Source organism: Chiloscyllium plagiosum, chromosome 29 (genome assembly GCF_004010195.1).
Source record: "Chiloscyllium plagiosum isolate BGI_BamShark_2017 chromosome 29, ASM401019v2, whole genome shotgun sequence".
NCBI classification, from domain to species: domain Eukaryota; kingdom Metazoa; phylum Chordata; class Chondrichthyes; order Orectolobiformes; family Hemiscylliidae; genus Chiloscyllium; species Chiloscyllium plagiosum.
The window spans coordinates 29,454,043-29,474,499 of NC_057738.1; the positions used below are offsets into that span (position 1 = coordinate 29,454,043).

The window sequence follows — 20,457 nt, forward strand, 5'->3', positions numbered from 1 at the left end:
ACATGGGTAGGCTATGGACACAGTGCACTTCACTATGCCACCATGTGTAGAATATGGGGTTAAGTCTGATTGTGTGATATGCCAATAAGACACGATCAACATTATCACAGGAAACCATTATAGCATCACATGATCTTGCTCTCTCTGTCTCTTACAGCCTTGCAGAAAGATGAAGTCACATTAAGATGTTTCAAATTTTGCATTTGCTTTGTAAATAACTTTGATTCTTTCGTTCCCTCATTTGAATCTGTGAATACTTTATTGCAGCATAATGAGGCCAAGAGTAATTTCCGGTGGTAGGTGGAAAGTGCAAAATTCCACCAATGATATCCATCCTAAAGTTTGATGACCAGAATTACAAAGCATGCTTTAGTTAATGCCTACCTGGTGATTTATAATGCTTTAGTTTAACATTTTATTTTTATGCTCCCTATTTATAAAACCACAAATCTTCAATGCTTTGTGAACAGCATCCTGATGCTTCCAAAGATTTGTGTATATGAACAGTGATACCTGTCTGTTCTTGCACTTCTTGCAAATGGTACTGATAAGTTTATATTACAATATTAAGAAGGACCTAAAAGACCTTTCTGTGAAAAGACTTGAAGCTTCATTGTGCACTAATATCAAACAATGTATTTTATGATTCAAAAATGCCTTATAGGAGATGAGGCAGATTGCATTTACATTTCACTGTGTACTAATAGTAACAAATGCATTAAAATCCTCCTGTTATAAATAACCCACATGTCTCTTAAAATAGGAGGTAAGGGAATTTCATAATAATGTATCTGTGGCTAATATTGTGCAGTGGGAGTTTAAGTTATTGCTGTTCCAGGTTCTCTTTTCCTTCTTGGCAGATTGTTAGACTTTTTTTCTCATGGACTTGCTGTCTACATGAGGATGTCAATCTTATAAATAATGTGTTCAAATCCTGTTCACTTTGTAGAAATTCCAAGGTGGCCACATAAACCTTGGTTGACACATTTCCTTCCTGTTACAAATCTTTAGAGTCGATCCAGTTGGCTTTGTACCACTAAAAGTTCTTAAACGTGGACTCAACTTTATTTTTAAAATGGTACATTTTAACACTGCTCAACATGATCCTCCATCTAAAAATACACCAATGACTGGTAAAATAATCATATTTGTAATATAGCATTTTGGAATGCCCAGTCTATGCTCTAGTCACGTGCTCTTGATGGGAAGGGTTCTGTATTTTTTAACAGCTGTGGAACCGAACTTCATACAAACATGGATAATTAATGAAACAATTATTCTTAACTAATTTTAGAATAATAAACAAGTTGCACACCATGCAACCATATTTTATGCAATAGTAAATTCTCATGTTCATAAGGACTTAAGGACAGTTGATAACATAAAGATCAGGGGAATGTATACCTACTTCCTTGATCAGTCAGGTCTAATTTTCCATTTTGTTTCATTTTCTTTGTTAAACCTGTTATAGGAAATAGGACACTACTTCAGGATCAGACCATACATAAGAAACATGAAATATTTGCTCTGTTTCCTGAGAAGTATCACTTGCATTCAGTAGACAGTGCCTTGATAGTTCAATTTGGAATTTCGCCACTTTATTTTGGCTTGACCAGTTCCAAAAAACGTGCAAAAATCCTGAGCTTTTACATAACAAAAGCAGAGTCTTAATGACAAATTGGAGCTTCACCTGAGCTTCACTGGTTTTGAAACATCACAAATTTAAAGGTTTATTTTGTAATTATTTACTATTTCTGTGAAATATGATTCAATAGAGCTAAACATGATTTAGATTTGATTGATTTAGATTTATTGTCACGTGTGCAAAACGTACAGTAAAAAATGTTTTTCACGTGTTATACACCAAGTGTCGCCACACTGTGGCACCATCTTGAAACACTGAATATAATGCAAGATTTTACTTTAAAAGAGCTCATCTTTCTCTCTTCTTGTTCCTCCTTCACTGCTCCTCCAGTTGCTGCTTGGCATTGGCAGTAGTCTCTGTAATGGGCTCTGGGGTCTTGGTTACAGCCTCCTCCACTGCTACTATTGCAATTGTCACATCCCAGCTGGAACCATGGGTCTGGGAATGCTTGAGTTCTGTCTTTCCTGTTAACCATCCAACACTATTTAAGACGCTGTCACTGGTCATTGGTTTTCGCGGTTGTCCGTCATCACTTTAGCTGACACTACCACTCCTTCAGTTGATAACTGGAGCCTCGGCTCACCCTGCAAGTCCAGTACAGGAGATTCAGCCTAGGATCTGCTCTCACTTGCCGGGAGACACTGGGTTAGGAGGGGAGATGTGTCCGGCCTGTCCTCGCATTGCTGCCGCTGGAGAGCTGCTCCTTCACCTGCCACCTTCCAGGCTTTAAAGAAAAGAAAAAATTAAAAAGAACAAATGCAGAAAGGAGACAAGAAGACAAAGCGAGAAAGAAAGCACACCAGAATGGACAAGTCCTGAGCTCAGCACTGCCACTCCACTGCCATGTTGAACAATTCATTAAGTCAGTGAAGAAATATCTTGACTTGTGTTGTTGAGAATGTATGTATGTGCAGAGGTAGGTCCTCCAACCCATCTAGCCTGTTTCACCATCCAACGAGATGATTGTTTGCATAAATTACAGTTTCCTGACTTATGCTCAATTTGTGTAATTCATGTAGTGAGTAAAATTTTATTGATCTCAAGCTTGAATGTACTTGATGACTGAGCATCCATAACCCTCTGGAGTGTACAATATGTCCACCTTTCCTAGAATACCATGTTTGAATGTCTGTAATGTATTTCCTGCCACTGCCAAACAGCTCTTACCAAAGTAACAGGTAACACCCTGAGTGATTGTGACAAGAGAAGCTATCAGCTCTCAACCTTCTTGTTCTGTTTCCAATCTTTGTCATAGTTGATCTGAACCATTCTCCTCCAAAACCTCAACGGCATCATCCAGCGAGGTGGGATTACACTTGTCTGGTTTCATTTTATCAATCTAGTCTTAGCCACAGAATCACAATCAGTGACTTCTCCTCCAACAAACTAGTCATCTCTAGTGTCCTTCAAAGTACTATCCCTGGACTGTTCTGATTTTTCACCTGTATGGTACTTCATAGCAAGTTCATCCAAAAACATAATGTCTATTCCCATGTGTATACTGACAGTCACCTGCAGCTTCCAAACCTCTTGCAATAAAGGCTAACATACTGTCTTTTTTTTCCTTCCTAACTATTTTACTGCATGTTACAAAACATTCAAAATCTCAGAATGCCAACATTTACCAGTCTCTCATCATTGAAAACAGAGAAGTAAAAAGACATTGAAGTTTGAGTTGGGAATTACCGAGCTTAGGCCCTCAGAAGCTGAAGGCATAGTCACCAAGTAGAACCATTAAAACCGAGGCTGTGCATGAGTCTATCATTGATTGAATGTAGATATATCAGAGGATTGCAGGACATTACATACAAAACCATGGGGGAACTTGAAAAGAACACTGAGAAATGTCCTATCAAAATGTGACTTAGTAAGAAGCCAAAGTAATTTAACAATTACAGAGGTGATGGGTGAAGAATTGAATATTCAAATTAGGATACAGCAAGATAAATTTTGAATTATTTATGGAGGCTGGAAAGTGAGAGACCTGGTAGGAGTGTGGTGGAATAGTCAAGTCTAGAGGGAACAAAGGATTTTACTAGCAGATGAGCTGAAGTAGGAGCAGAGTTGGGCAATGTTCGAGAATTGAAAATAAGTGCAGTTAGAAATACATATCCATTTTTAAGGACTATTTGAGGGAAGTGGGAAGACATTAAGTTATTTGGACATTTTTCTGGACTAACTGGATGATATGATTTCTTGGAATTGTGTTCAACAGTGTGTAGGCTGCAGCCCATTTGCAAATCACTGAAGTCAAAGGTTTAACATGCACTGTAAGCCACGTGCTTTTTTTCTGACCATCAAGTGACTTTGGCGAAGCAGCGAGGCAAAATGAGGAAATAAGGAATCAAGGTTATTGCTTTATTTACTGGGAATAAAAATCCTGGCTTTGGAAGGACCACACTAATGGTTAACCCTCTCTGGTCTTATAATTTTGCTTTGATAGATCCAGAAGTCGATGAATTGAAAAGACATTCCAGAAGCCACAGTCTCTCCTGAAATCCTCTTTCTCAGAAGAATTTCCTTTGATTAACTTTCCAAATAGCCAGATTTCTGTCTACCTGATAAAATCCTGAAGAAATGGACTCTGTCCGATTCTCAACAACTTAAATTCAATTTGATTGAAATCTGCAGGTGTCAGGGGTTCATGACTGGTGACAGAAAGAAGTCAGTGGAAATGAAAAGTTATCACACGTTATCTTTTGTTTCCAGACTTTTGATCCACAAGGGATGTTTTATCCATTTTACCTTCTTATTAAAAAAAGCATCAGTTTTAAAGAAACTTTGTTTTTGAGTTGTGTGCATGTGGAATAAAAGGAATATCGTTTTTGATTCCAGATTATAATTTAGATATTAATCAATAGTTGCCTCTTGCTTAACAATAAGTTTTATCTATACTAAACAGATTGATTTTGAGTTCATCAAAGAAGCCTGGTTGATGTTTCTTTTATTCAGGATGGGACTACACAATAGTAGAATTGGATATTTTGGTAATTGAATCAACAGCTTTATACTAATGGTGCGACTGATGGAGTAATGGGACTTATCAGTGCATTCCTCCTGCCACATTCGTAACAGTGCTCATAGTAATGGTGTGAATCTATATCATGTTTAATTGCTCAACACCATGTTAACAATCAGTCTGGTTCATTGACAGAGAGTTGCCAGGGAGAAGGCTGGAATTAACAAGACCCATAAGACATAGGAGTGGAAGTAAGGCCATTCAGCCCATCGAGTCCACTCCACCATTTAATCGTGTCTGATGGGTATTTCAACTCCATTTACCCGCACTCTCCCCGTAGCCCTTAATTCCTTGCAAGATCAAGAATTTACCAATCTCTGCCTTAAGACATTTAACATCCTGGCCTCCACTGCACTCTGTGGCAATGAATTCCACAGGCCTACTACTCTCTGGCTGAAGAAATGTCTTCTCATTTCCATTCTAAGTTGCCCCCCTCTAATTCTAAGGCTGTCCCCATGGGTCCTAGTCTCCCTACCTAACGAAAACAAATTCCCAGCATCCACCTAAGCTATGCATTATCTTGTAAGTTTCTATTAGATCTCCCCTCAACCTTCTAAACTCTAATGAATACAATCCCAGGATCCTGAGCCATTCATCGTATGTTAGGCCTACCATTCCAGGGATCATCCATGTAAATATCTGCTGGACATGCTCCAGTGCCAGTATATCCTCCCTGAGGTGTGGGACACAGTATTCTAAATGGGGCCTAACTAGTGCTTTATAAAGGCTCAGAAACACATCATCGCTTTTACATTCCAACCCTCTTGAGATAAATGACAACATTACATTTGCTTTCTGAACCATGTACCCAACCTGCAAATCAACCTTTAGAGAATCCTTTACTAGCACTCCCAGATCCTTTTATACTTTGGCTTTATGAATTTTCTCACCGTTTAGAAAATAGTCCGTACCTGTATTCTTTTTTTTTCCAAGGTGCAAGACTTCGCATTTGTTCATGTTGAATTTCATCAGCCATTTCCTGGACCACTCTCCTAAACTGTCTAAATCTTTCTGCAGCCTCCCCACCTCCTCAGTACTACCTGCCTGTCCGCCTAACTTCGTATCATCAGCAAAGTTCGGCAAAATGCCCCATCCCTTCATTCAGATCATTAATATATAAAGTGAATAGCTGCAGCCCCACTTGTCGCCAGCTGTCATTCTGAGAAAGAACCTTTTATGCCAACTCTCTGCTTTCTGTCAGACAGCCAATCCTCAATCCATCCCAGTAGCTCACCTCGAACACTATGGGCCCTCACCTTACTCAGCAGCCTCCCTTATCAAAGGCCATCTAGAAGTCTAAGTAGGTAACATCCACTGGGTTTCCCTGGTCTAATGTACTTGTTACCTCTTCAAAGAATTCTCACAGGTTTGTCAGGCCCAACCTCCCCTTACTAAATCCATGCTGACTTGATCTAATCTGACCCTGCACTTCCACGAATTTAGAAATCTCACCTTAACGATGGATCCTAGAATTTTACCAACAACCGAGGTTAGGCTAATCGACCTATAATTTTCCATCTTTTGTCTTGTTCCTGTCTTGAACAAGGGGGTTGCAACAGCGGATTTTCCAATCATCTGGGACTCTCCCTGACTCCAGTGATTTTTGAAAGATCACAATCAACAGCTGTACTATTTCCTCAGCCACCTCCCTCAGAACCCCAGGATGTACCCCATTATGTTGTAGAGTTTATGTTAGGGGAGAAATCCATGGACTTCCTAATAGTTTGATGAAATTGAGGGTGGAAGTGAAAACCACCCTGAGGCAGGGTTGGTGTCAGGTATTTAATTGGGCAGGAGGGTGTCTGATTTGGACACTTACCGGCCTCCGCACATTTTAACTGGCTGTTAATTGGAACTTTTAAGTAGATAATTAAAGTGTTTGCTGTCGACCCCTCTCCTCTTGCAACTCCAAATCCACTATCATGCATGTGATACGCCAAGATTGGTGCATTACCGGCTACAGCCAGTGTTCCCCTACTGGCTGATGGGCCGGCAGCTCTCGGGCCCTGAAGTTTCCAAGCCAGGCTCCACAATACTGTTGAAGGCATACTGCTGCTGAGTTAAGTGCCTGATTGGCACTTCAATTCATTCAACAAGCATTACTAAAAGAAGGCACACTTGGGCCTCCCCACTGTTAATGTTTGTAAATGGTGAGAACATTAAAACTTAATAGATCTGGTATTTCTTTTAGCAACTGCACGGGGTGTATACTTATCCAGAATACTACCTCATCCATTAATTCTGTTAAAGGACACTAACAGTTTCTATTTTTAGTGATATATTATAATAGGAATGTAAGTAAATGACCCCTATATCAGGGATAAGATTATTAACAATGTTTCATATGTTGTTATGGATCATTCACATTCTAATTATAACATACTTAATGCCATTAGTCATTGCAAGTATTTTAAAGTATTTGCTCTTTAGATCGGATATTTAGAATTTTACATATTCAAGGAACACTGATAATGAAGGCCTGCGATTACTCATGAATTTATTTGTCTTCCACCTGGATTGAACAACATAATTCCACGTGATTTAGCAAAATATTTGAATGGAAAAAGAACCTTAGCTCTTGTGCTCTTCTTCACCACAGTACAGCCATTTTTTAATGCATGTTATTTGCTGGCAAAAGTGCTGTGTCGGAAGAATATTACTGCATCACACACCATCAGACTGTTTGAAATTATACAGGAACTTTTAAAGCTTTTGATTATGAAAGGAATGTTATTATAAATGATTACATTGTGCCTAATTCAAAAACTTACAGCAAGTTTCTGAAAAGAAACGTAAGCACCAAGAGCTCAATTACTTTTTTTTTGTGCATGGTGCCAACACATTGTCCATTTTAATACATTATGCAAAAACTGGACTATTTTTAGTAATTAGCATGGCAGAGTTACGTTTCAGTTCCCATGCGGAAATAGTTCCTCTGGGTACAGGACATTTGAAGAGGTCACTTCCTGGCCCGTTGTATATTAACTACAGATTTAAATATGAATCAAAATTGCTGTTAATCTATTGATTAGAGAATAAATTTTAAATTAAGTGCTAGTGGGTTATGTTTACCTGAACGTTACCAGAGGTGGTGATGATGGAGAGATAACACTGAGTAGTTAAAAAGATGTCCGTAAAGCACTTCATTCTCATGCTCATGAATTACAAAGTCAGCTGATCTGACACAATAGATTGCTGAATTACTATTGCTCCTCATGATTTTTAATATACTGTATAATCTAAATTCATTAAATAATAGGGTGTTTCAGTGGCTTAGTGGTTAGCACTGTTGCCTACAGCACTAGGTACCAGGGTTTGAATAATTGAATTCCTACAGTGTGGAGTACTGCATGCAATTCTGGTCTCCCTGCTTTGGAAGATGTTGTGAAATTTGAAAGAGTTCACAAAAGATTTACGAGGATATTGCCAAGGTTGGAGAGTTTGAGCTATAGGACATGTCTGAATAGGCTGAGGCTGTTTTCCTGGACCGTCAGAGGCTGAGGGTGACCTTATAGAGGTTTATAAAATTATGAGGTGCATAGATAGGGTAAATTGACAAGGTCTTTTCTCCATGGTGGGGGTGTCCAAAACCAGAGGGCATAGGTTTATGGTGTTAGAGAAAAGATTTAAAAGGGATCTAAGGGGCAACATTTACATGCAAAGGGTGGTGTGCGTATGGAATGAGCTGCCAGAGGAAGTGGTGGAGGCTGATACAATTACAACATTTAAAAGCTATCTGGATCTGTATATGAATAGGAAGGGTTTAGAGGGATATGGGCCAAATGCTGGCAAATAGGACTAGATTTATTTAGGATATCTGGTCAGCGTGGACAAGTTGGACTGAATGGTCTGTTACCGTGCTATACATCTCTATGACTCTATGTCCATGATTCGACAAAATAAGAAGTGAATGTATATGGATGAGATATCCATTATTCTGAGTTATGTTGTTTTGGGGTGAACAAAGCAACCGGTCTTATTACCTTAGTGTAAATAGAGCAACTGGAACTTATTGCCCATCAATGTTAATTAGCTGGTAGCAAGGAGCAGTATTTTTGACATGTGGTGGGGCTATTCAGTCAAATCACTTTAATTCTTTGGTGCATGACAAAATAAACAAAACAAAAATCAACTATTAAGTTAAATCATTAGGGATTCTATATTGAACAGGCTACACTGCATTTAAGAGCTGCTTCCCTTGATACAGCAATGAACAAGTCCATTGTTCCCTGTAGAAGCACATCCTATGAACCAGATGTGTTTCATTCCAAACTATTTGCCGAGTGTTGGGTCAAAGCAGGCAGTGAATTTGACAACATGACATTGCTAGAACCTAACATTTTCTCTCATTTTCTTATTTACAATTTAAAATCTCACCAGAGTAAGATATCACATCGCTGAGTTCCACTCATGTACTGTGTCACGGATTGATAAAATCAGTTTTTTCCCTCTGTTGCTTCTTTTAGATTGATGCTGCTCTACTGAAGATTAAACGGAACAGACTAGCAAAGTAGACCACTAAATCATTGTTAAAGCTGATTTTGGATCTATGATTCTGTCACCAGGACAAGCAACAAGTAATGTAAATGATGGCAGGTGCTCATGGATGTTGTAATGTGAACTAAACTACCGGGAACTATAGACATTACATCAATAATAAGGAAAACGCTAGAATCTATGAAAAGGACATAATAAATAGACTCTTGGATAGTAATGATCAGATTAGGAATAGACAACATGAAATTGGAAATGGAAAGTCATGTTTGACAAAATTGTTGGAGATTTTGAGGATGTTATGAACGAAAATTGAATTTTCAGAAAGTATTTGATAAGGTTCTCCATAGGATGTTGGTTTGTAAAAATTAAAGCACATGAAGGAGGAAATAGTATACTAAAATATATTAAGGATTGGAAAATTGTATTGGGATAAATGTGTCATTTTTGTAATGGCAGATTGTGGTTAGCAGGGTGCCACAAGGATCAGTATTGGGTCCCAGCTGTTCACAATATATATTAATGATTTGGATGCAGGGATAAAATCCAAATTTGTCAATGATACAAAGCTAAGTAGAAATCTGTGTGTGGAGGAAGATATGAAGTGACTTCAGGAGGATGTAGACCTACTTAGTGAGTGGGCAGGATCATGACAGATTATAATATGAAAAAATGTGGAGTTATCCATTTTAGTAGGAGAACAGGTGCATAGTGTATTTCTTAGATGGTAAGAGGTTGGAAAGTGTAGGACACAAGAACAAAAGAAATAGGAGTAGAACATTCACCCCCTCAAGCAGCTTCAGCAGTCTATAAGATCAAGGCTGATCTGTCCCAGGACTCAGCTTCTGTTTCATCTCAGTTCATCAGAGCCCTTAAGTCGCTGATGTTTCAAAACTCTATCTACCTCCTCCGAAAATACTTTCAATGTAGATGTATGAAGGGACTTAGGTATCTTTGTTAATAAGTCACTGAAGGATAACATGCAGATGCAGCAAGCTATTAAAAAGACTAAAGGAGTCTATTTTTTATTGAAAGACGATTTGAAGTCTTCCTTCAATTGTACAGAAATTTAGTTAGACCCCATCTGGAGCACTCTGTGCCATTTTTGTCTCCATCCTTCAGGAAGGATATCATTGCCATATAGGGACTACAATAGACGTTTATCAGATTTGCTCCTGGGATTACAAGATTGTCCTATGAAGAGAGGTTGGATAACCTGGGCCAGTGTTCTCTAGAATTTCAAAGAATGAGAGATGACCTCATTGAAACTACTTAACTCAAAATACTTAAAAGGATGCATTAAGCGTTTAAGGCAATCTGATGCATTCAGCCCTTAAAGGATTGCTACTCAAAAGTAAACAAACCAGGCACCAATAATGTGCTGTATCCAAAGTACAAATTCATTTTTTGAATATCACTGAACAGAGGGACTTCTTGCTGATTCTTTTCTTCATGTGCTCATCAGGACAAATGCAAAAATACTAATTTCAAAAGCTCAATTCACAATTGTAGGGCAATGGTGCTAATTAATTGACTCTGGCTGAGATTTTGCTACAGAGAGAGCAAAGGGGAACTGTAGACTCCATAAGTTCCAAGATAATTCAAAAAAACTACAAGGCTTGAACAGATTGCTCTTGTTTGCAGAGAAGTGATCCCTGTTACAAATAGATGATGCTTCTATCATGCATGAAAAAGTCTTGTTATAAGTTAAAATAATAATCTTAAAGTGACTGTTACTGTCATTATTAGCAATGCAGAATTGTTCAGCAGGGCCTACTAAAGCTATGGAAGGTACTCGTCAAAGCTGAGTGGTTAAAGCGCTGAAGTTGAAATTTATTAGGGCTCTTGTGACACAATTATAGTGTCCCTACCTCTGGGATAAAAGATCAGGTCTCACCTGTCCCAAATATGTGTTGTAACACGTCCAAATAGGTTGATTTAAAATATCTACAAGATACTAGATAGACCATACCAAGAATATTGTGAAAAGGTTTTGTTCATATATCTATGGAAAGATACTCAAGCCAGTCCAGAGGAGGCACACGAGGTTGAGTAGGTTGGGCCTGTACTCATTGGAGTTGAGAAGACTGAGAGGCAACCTTATTAAAATATATAAGATTCTTATGGAGCTTGCCAGAGTAGATGTGGAAAAGTTGCTTACCCTGGGACCAAGTCTAGGATGAGAGGGCAGAATTTCAGAGTAAGGAGTCACTCATTAAAGATAAAGATGTAGAGGAATTTCTTCTCTCAGAGGGTAGTCAATCTATGAAATTATTTACCTCAGAGGATTATAGAGGTTGGATGGTTAGATGTATTCAAGGCTGAGATAGATAGATTTTTAAACTCAAAGGGAAAAGGCAGGAAAATGGCATTGAGGATTATCAGGCAGCCATAATCTGATTGAATTGCAGAACAGACTCAATGGGTTGAATGACCTACTTTGACTCCTATGTCTTATAGACTTACAATCTTCTGATTGCACAGTTGGGAATTGCATCTAACTGTACAGAGATTGGTCTGCAATCACTAATCTACAACACATTCATGGAAAATATGTTGTAAGGTGTGGTGGTGGCTCGGGTGGCCATCTAGAGTATTTATTGCCCTGCAAGTAGATGGCACACCTTAAAGGAATCTAAACAGTTAAGAATATGAAGCACGAAAATTTGTTAGATAAAATGTAGTCTGTCAACCTGTAGGCATAATATACAAGGAGGAATTTACTGCAGATGCTGGAATCTGGACTGAAGAAAAGAAATGCTGGAAACCACAGCAGGTCAGGCAGCATCTGTGGAGAGAGAGCAAGCTAAAATTTTGAGTCGAGATGACTCTTCATCAGAGCTGACATGGAGTGTGGAGGGGGCAGTATTTATGCAATAGTAGGGGGTGAGAAAGGATAGAGCAGATTATGTGATCCGAATGTGGCAGTGGCAGAACAATGGTGTGTCTAACTACCAGACTGGAAAGAACAGACAGTCCTACTGGAGTAGAGGGAGGGGAGAGAGGACATGATGCCAGAGAATGTAACAAGTTAAGTTAAAAGAAGGGGAAGGGATAGGAGTGGGTTCACGACCTGAAGGTGTTGCACTCAATATTGAGCCCAGAAGGCCTATAAAGTGCCTAGCCTGAAGATGAGATGTTGGTCCTCCAGTTTTGCTGTGATTTGCTGGAGTATTGTAGCATGCTAAGGACAGGCAAGTTGGCATGCCAGCAGGATGCCATGTTAAAATGACCGGCTATGTGAAATCGGGGTCATGCTTGCTCATGGACCGGAGGTGTTCTGCAAAGCTGTCATCTAGTCTGTGGTTTCTCCAGTACAGAATAGGCCATATTGGGTGCAGCGAATACAGTACATCAGATTGTAGGACGTACAGGTGAAATGCTGCTTCACTTGGAAGAACTGATCAGGCTCTTGGATGGTGAGTGGGGAAGAGGTGTTACATGGGAAGGGGAGGTGGTGTTGGTGGTTGAGGAATGGACTAGGGTGTTGCGGAGGGAACGGTCCCTGTGAAATACAAACAGGAAGAGCGTTGGGAAGATGTGTTTGGTGGTGGCGTTCTGCTAGTGTTGTCTGAAATGGTGGAGAATGATTCTTTGAATGCAGAGTCTGGTGGGATGAAAAATGAGGACAAGGGGGACTCAATCACGCTGTTGTGAGTGATGGGAAGGGGCAAGGGCGGAAGCACGGGTGATAGGTCAAATGCGATTGAGGGTCCTGTCAACCACAATGGGCAGGAAACCGTGTATGAAAGAAGGAAGCTATGTCGGCAGTGCTGTTTTGGAAGGTGGCATCAAGCCAACAGATACGACATAGGCAAAGGAACTGGGAGAATGGGATGGAATCCTTTCAGGATGTCTCACCTGCTCCAGGGGTGTGTGTTAATACATTTGAATAGATTGATGAAAATTACTAAACAAACTGGGCACACAGTTGAAAAGCAACATCTGGATGAAAAGCTTCCCACACTCATTTTATTGAATCATAGAATTACAGCCCATTTTATTTTTGCTGACTGTTTGCTTGAGCAAAATAGGTTAATCCTGCAACAATCCTATCTTTTTTGCTGAACCTTACAAACACTTACTTTCAAATAATTATCTAACGACCTTTTAAAAGCCACAATTGAATCTGCTTCCATTGTACTGTCAGCCAGTTCATTCAAAATCCTTACACTCTCTGCCTCAAAAAAGTGTTGGTTCTTTTGTTATTCACCATAAGTCTAGGCCCTCTGTTTCTAACATCTTCTGCTAATGGAAACAATCATTCCCTATTGAGCCTGTCCAAATCCGTCACAATGTTCATTCTTCTATAAGGAGAACAGCTTCAGTTTCTCCATTCTATCCTTGTGACTGACATGTCTGAAACCAAAGAATAATTCTTGTCAATCTTATCTGCACTATTCTAGTACCTTCATTCCTTTCTCATAATGTGGTGCCCAGAATTGAACAGAACACACCAGCTGAGGTAAAAGAGTGTTTCACCAAGGTTCACCATAATTTCCTTGCTTTTGTAATCTATGCTTCTGTTTAAAGATTTAAGATCCAATATGCCTTATAAACAATTTTCTCAACCTGTCCTGCCACCTTCTACCGTTTGTACACATATGTCTTCAGGTCTTTGTGCTTCTGCACACCTTTCAGAATCTTACCCTTTAGTTTATATTATCACTTGTCTTATTTTAGTTAATTTAGTTTCCATGGTCTTCCAGCTGGATACTTAGCAGCCATCAATAACTGCCTCCATATTCAGTGCAACATCTCCTGGTAGTCTATATGAAATAGACTAAAACGGTGGTGATACTGACTGATGAATAAGTCTCCTTTTGACATTTAAGTAGTAGTACTCTCAAGGAATAGGCAGAAACCATAAAGAAGTGGATAGTGTTGAACTGACAGTGTTGTGCTGTGCCTACATTGAAGGTTTGCTGCAAGTCTTCACGTTGCCGGTGACAAAACTCTGTTGGAACTCTACACACCATCAAGGTTACCGGTGAAGTTGGGGCACGAACTGACATGAGGAGAGGAAATTCATGAAGTAACATTTTCACACCATAACCTTCTGGTTTGTGTGTACAGATAGTGGAGGTATGCTTGATCATCGTATTCATCTCCCCTGCCAGAATCTGTAACCCTGGTAACAGCAGATCAGAACAGGAACTAAAATCAGGAAAAAGGTCTGCTGATAAATGGGACATTGTTTTCATCTTTGGCAACATTCCACTAAAATATTAGATAGAATAACATTTTTCTCATCTGGGTTCTGACCTGATACCATTTTTTTTGTACTTTTAAACAGTACAGCCCTACAGAAGCAGACTGAGCTAGCTGCAGATTTGCCTCATGGTTTTTGTGTTGCTGCCAAAAAATCCTAAACACATGTAGAATCCATTGACCAACATCCCATTTTCTGCCCAGCACCATTCAGATTTTCACAAAGTATTGTCAACGGAGATATAATATTAATAATGTTATCAAATGATGTTTAAGCATGGGTGAAAGAATTGCATTGACTTCCAAATTGTGCAGCTACACTGTCATTTAAGACAACAGAAATCACACCGAGACCAATAAAGCCAGAGCAATATGAAGAAAATACATTTTTTTCAGGCCTTTGAAGAGAAAGAAATATGACACATTCTTTTCTTTTACCACCAGACTGCCACAATCATTTGCACTGTCATTCTTGATCTCTTTTTTTCTGGAGAATTTGAATTTTGAAATCTAGCTCCTTCATTGTAGTTTTCATGCCGCCAGAAGCAGATGGGCGGCATGCTGGTTTACTGACCTGAATCTCAGCTTGAGATATTTTGGCAAAGATGAGCTTGGCACTTAGCAGGACTATTGGCTCCTATGAAGAGGACAATTAGGATTGTTAAGATACCAGACCAGACAGAGGGTGGTTCAACTGTCTGAAGTGCACACCCAACAGTAAGACAATGTGCCAAGTGCTCCAGCCAGGCCTGCAGAAACTAAACTGACTGCCTGGATAGGGGTACAGTCAAAGGTTATCATGGAGAGGATCCCACACTCACCAACTCCCCACAATAATTGCTTTTTTTCCTCTTGCTTTTATTTAAAGTTGTAAAGGAGATGGTGAAAAGGGAATATTTGTAGCACATGGTCAGCTACTTATCCTTTGTTGCAGTTATTGCTTCTCTTAATTTGAAAGGCTTCTGATTGGCCCTTGGATTACAGGGTCCACCTGCTGCTTGGACAGGAACCAGCTCTGTGCAAATTAAAAAGGCTCATTTATGAACATCTGAAGTCAATGAACCCTCGGTGTACATTCGAGACATAGAGCCCTAGTCTTGGCGCTGAAGCACAGATTCCATTTCTTGAAGCTCAGGGGTCCAAACCATAGACACATGCAAATTACCTGAATTGATATCATGCTGCTGCATTCTAATAGGTGCTTCTTTGGTATTATTTGGTAATATTCCCTGGTATTATTTGCAGACGAAGATGTTCTCCTGATGCCCTGGCTAATTTTCTCTAAACACCACCACCAAAAATAAACTATTAATTGGTCAATTTTGTTGTTCTTTGTGAGATTTTACTTTGTGCAAAATTCATCCTGGGTTTGAGTATATAACAGTCATTGCCTTCAAAGTTGTATATCAGATGATGCAGGTACTACATTATGCAAGCCCTTTTTCTAAACCGGACTGCTCCTGTATCATACCTACCACTAAAGGTTGCAGGAGGTGTTGTGGTGCAAAGATAATGTCCTAACCTCTGGGTCAAAAGCTTTGGGTTCAAATCCCAACTGAGGACTTAAAGACCATGAAAGGTGTGTCATAATACTGTCTAAGAGCATGATTATCACTCAGCTAAGTCCTTCGGTACACCTATGGAAGATGGTGAAAGTTTGCTAGCCAGCTGGAATCATGGGTGTTGAAAATAACAACCTCTTCTATGTTCAAAGACTCCATGTGTGGGTTTCTGCAATCTTTGTTCTGAGGCACAAAGAATTTTGGACTCATGCTTAGGTATATTAGCATCAAGAAATGTTTAATGAGCTTATAAGAGAGTTGAAAGCAAAAGATGTTTTTGAGAATTAAAAGGAAAGAAAAACAATTGATAAATAAATTTATCCAGTGGGTTGTAAATCTCATGATTGAGCTCTACTAGGAGAGAGCTCAGTGCATACATTGTTCCATGAAGAGTATATTGTAATGTTAATTTTAAGAATATGGGTAAGAATGTTGAAAACCTATTACATTAAAAATATTTTGTTTCTTTTGATAATATTACAAGATTGGTCACTTAAATGCTTTTCAAGATGGGTTTTGGACTATATCTCAATTATAATACACTTGAAAAGCCTGAAGAATAGTAAAACATTGATTGATGATGTACTTCATGATCCATAATCCATAAATTTGTCTTATGAATTATACAGTCGATTTTGAGTTTGTAATTATAAGTCCTTTCAAATGATATGAAGTGACCACATAGCAGCAACTTAAACACTCGTGTGTTGCCTTTCTCTCCTGTCACATGTGATTTTTCACACAGCAAAGTCTTTGTCCAAGAATGGAGAAAATCACAGAGTCAATTATTTTGCAATGTTATCATAAATTTCCTATGGAACAACAATAAAGTGGTATTTTTTGTGCCTGGCATTTTGAGAGATCCGGCTGCCACTTTCTTATTCAGAGACTACGAAGCTACACAGGAAATCGTACTAAATAATTTGTCATGATTCAATTTAGAAAAAATAGTGGCACAGCTTGCAAAATATCCAATTGTGCAAATAGAATTACATTTCTGATGAAGAATTGTCCTCTGGAGTGAGTGGCTTGTATTTCATTCTTTTCACTGTCACAAATTGCTCCAGTTCTGACATCTTGCCAAAACCATGGAGTGAACAGGGGTCCTTTAACATTTCTATGTTAATGGGACTGCACCCTTCAAGATTCTACTGCCCAAGTGCATTCAACTCAGCACACCAGCCTTGCAGCAAGATGATGAATACAATTACTTAACATTATGTCGAACCTAAAGGGCTAAATCAGGACATTTGGGTGAACAGGCTCTGCCAGGTGTTTATTCTCAATGCACTCTTTCTTTATTGCCTCACTGGGATAACACACTGGAAATGAAGTAACACTATTCCCAGAATCATCAGAAAAGTTAAAGATTTTATTAAAGTATAAAAACATCCCTGTGCTTTCAGACTAGATTAACAGAAAGCACAGACCAGGTTTCTGTACCTAACAGAAATTACTATTTATTAAAATTAACTAGATTCTAGCTACAAGTAAACAACTATGGACAGTCCACATCTAACTTACTGGTTAAAATTCTAATCACCTTATAAAAAACTCCTTGTATACGCACATACAGGCAAACAAACAAAAAAAAAACATTGGCGTTACTGATATTGGGAAGAACAGGGAAGGCAATTCTGTGGTCCCTGTCCACAGGCTTTACTGAGATTATCCTTTTGATTGGCCAGGACTTGCTGTTCCTTAATGTCTCTTCTGCAGGTACTTTCACCTGCTTGTAGCAAGCACAGAGTAACTGCTTCACAACTAGGTTACAGCAACTGGTGAGGAAAATAAATTGACTTTGTGCAGGCTTTGAGTACTTTTTGCTGCAGTGAAAAGGATGCCATGTCCCCTTCCAGAGGTCTGAAAGCTTGTGCCTATACCATACATAACCACAAACTCTACAGCTATCTGGGAGCCAATCACATAACTGTTGGCTAACAGAAGGCCTTTGTCATCAACAACTGATCACAACTCCAGACACCAGCAGCTATTTGTTGCTAGCTGAACTCATATTCTCCACACTCGCTGATGCTAGTTTGTCGATAACTAAACATTCCCTATTGGTTGAACAAACAACAGTGTAAACAACACTTTGGAGTAGTGTTGGTAACCTACTTTCAAAAAGTACAGCAATCCCTTAAACAACCTTTGCTTTTTATAGTCGTACTTTGCCCATTCCAGTCCATGATCAAAGATATAGGATAAAAAGATATCGTCTTCCCACTCTGTTCTTTATAATCCACCTATATCATTCTTCCTCAAGATCAGATCATCCTTTAAACACCTCAATACTTTATTTCTTTGATGTGGCAATTGGTTTCGCATTTTCACAATCTCTTCTCAGGTACTTCAATATACTCTTTTGTAGAATGGAATCAGAACTGCACATGCACTGAAAATGAAATCTTACCTAGGTTCTACAAACATTTAACATTACCACCAAACTTCTACATTCTATTCCTTCAGAATAAATCTAGAGGAATGGCTTACTTTTGACCTTTAGAGAAGGAAACTGCTATCCTTACCTGGTCTGGCAGACATGTGATTCCAGAACAACACGAAAATGACTCCCTTGGAAATCATTACAGCCTTATCAAGTTGCCTTGCTAGCTTTTGATAAGTTCATTTGGGTGAATGGCTGGTTTGCAATGTAGTGTAATGCCAAGAGTGTGGGTTCAGTTCTTGCACTGACTGAATCCCTGAAGGACTCTGCTTCTCAAGCTCTCTCCTCAGTAGGGGTGTTTTGACCCTCAGGTTAAACCACCACCAGTTGTTGCTCTGTACTGGGAAAGCAGGCCTACAGCTAACTTTCAACAATTCATGTATCTGTATTGCTAACCACTGCTCCAATTAGTTTCTTGATTTGAGTGAACAAAGTGGTTTCCATGGTGAGAAGTACACACCAGGAAATTGAAGTGCACACAGTGAGAGAGGGGGCATTTTAGGAGAATGCAAGGCAGTAATGTTTTAAGAAATAGTTAGAAAACAGTAAGAGTGTGCCTTACAAAACCTCTGCCACTGATTGTGGAACAAAGGACGATTCAATTCACAATAAACAAGGTTCAAAAGAGTGGAAGAACAGACATATATTACAGAATATGGTGAACAGAAGTTGGAGAGGGGTTTGAAAATGAGGGTAAGGATTTGGAAGCCAATCTTGCTGAGGCGCAGGGTGCCAACAGAGAACATCAATGATAATGAGGAAACAGAGCAAGAATTGCATTGATATAGCCCCTTTCATGGTCACAGGACATCTCAAAGCCAATGACACACTCACTTGTGGTCACTGTGATAATCTAGAAAGGCAGCGACCAACATATGCACAGCATGTTCCCACAGATAACTAAGCAGATAATCAGTTTTTCTGTGATGCTGAGCAAAGGATAAATATCGTCCAGGACAGTGTAAGCATCTTCCCTGCTCTACTGCAAACCAGGGAGATGATGGTCTGGTGGTATTATTGCTGGACTGTTAATCTAGGGACCCAGATAATGTTCTAGGGAATCAGATTCAAACCCTGCCACAGAAGATGGTGAGATTTGAATTCAATTTTTAAAATCCAGACTTAAGGTTTTAATGATATCACAAATCCATTGTTGATTGTTTTAAAAACCCATCTGATTCACTTTTGACCTTTAGGGAAGGAAACTGCCAGCCTTACCTGGTCTGGCTGACATGTGACTCCAGAACCACAACAATATGGCTGACACTGGGGGCAAGAAATCCAACCAGCGATGCCCTCATCCTGCAAATGAATAAAAAAAAGTTGAATGAGATATTTTACATCCATTCGATCAAGCAGATGACGTTAAATTGTTCTGCCTTCCCGATGAAAATTTGAATCCTTTAATACATAACTTTATGCAGTTTATTGATGTTGACTAACATCTTCAGCGAAAGTTATTTTCAAAACAACTGAATATAAAATATAGTTGGAACAATGTATAACATTAATTCAGAACAATTTTCCAAAAACCCACACATTTTATGATTTGTGGGTGTGTCAATCAGCTTCAGCAGATATTTACGTCCATTATAACGGAACTGTATTACATGGAATAATGTTCTTCATGTTCCATGGCATTCCATATTACTCAGCAGTTCAACAACTAACATTATAGTATTTGATTAGTGAGATTAGTTAGCTCAATTGGTTGGACAGCTGATGAATGATGCCGATAGGCTCAATTCCAAGTACCCGTTGAGGTCATCATGAAGATCCTGCCTTCTTGACCTTGTCTCTTGCCTGAGATGTCGTGACACACACGTTAAAGCACCACCAATCATCCAATGAGAGAGTGTGACTATGGTGACTTTACCTATGTTTAGTCTGAATAAATAAATGATTTCATGATAATATATGCAATAACTGGAATAGTTTGAGGTAATTTTGTGAGAATGATAGTCTTGATTGTTTCCTGTTACGAGGATTTGGGATATGTTTATGTAATAAATTTGGAGCCTGTTCCTTTACATGTGAAATATGTTACCAGCAGGGGTCACTAAAGAACAAGTTGTTCAAC

At 39.0% G+C, this 20,457-nt stretch overlaps 1 long non-coding RNA gene across 2 annotated transcripts; it reads right to left on the minus strand.

Annotated features, from left to right (window-relative positions):
• Window positions 1-1,800: 1,800 nt before the first annotated feature.
• LOC122564463 lies at window positions 1,801-20,208 on the minus strand. 2 transcript variants are annotated; one of them, XR_006315920.1, is made up of 3 exons: window positions 20,133-20,208; window positions 19,596-19,679; window positions 1,801-2,369 (listed from the first exon to the last, which is right to left on the minus strand). It is a non-coding gene; the product is annotated as an uncharacterized LOC122564463 (long non-coding RNA). The 2 variants fall into 2 exon arrangements; XR_006315919.1 differs by lacking the exon at window positions 20,133-20,208 and adding an exon at window positions 19,915-20,017.
• Between the last annotated feature and the right edge of the window lie 249 nt (window positions 20,209-20,457).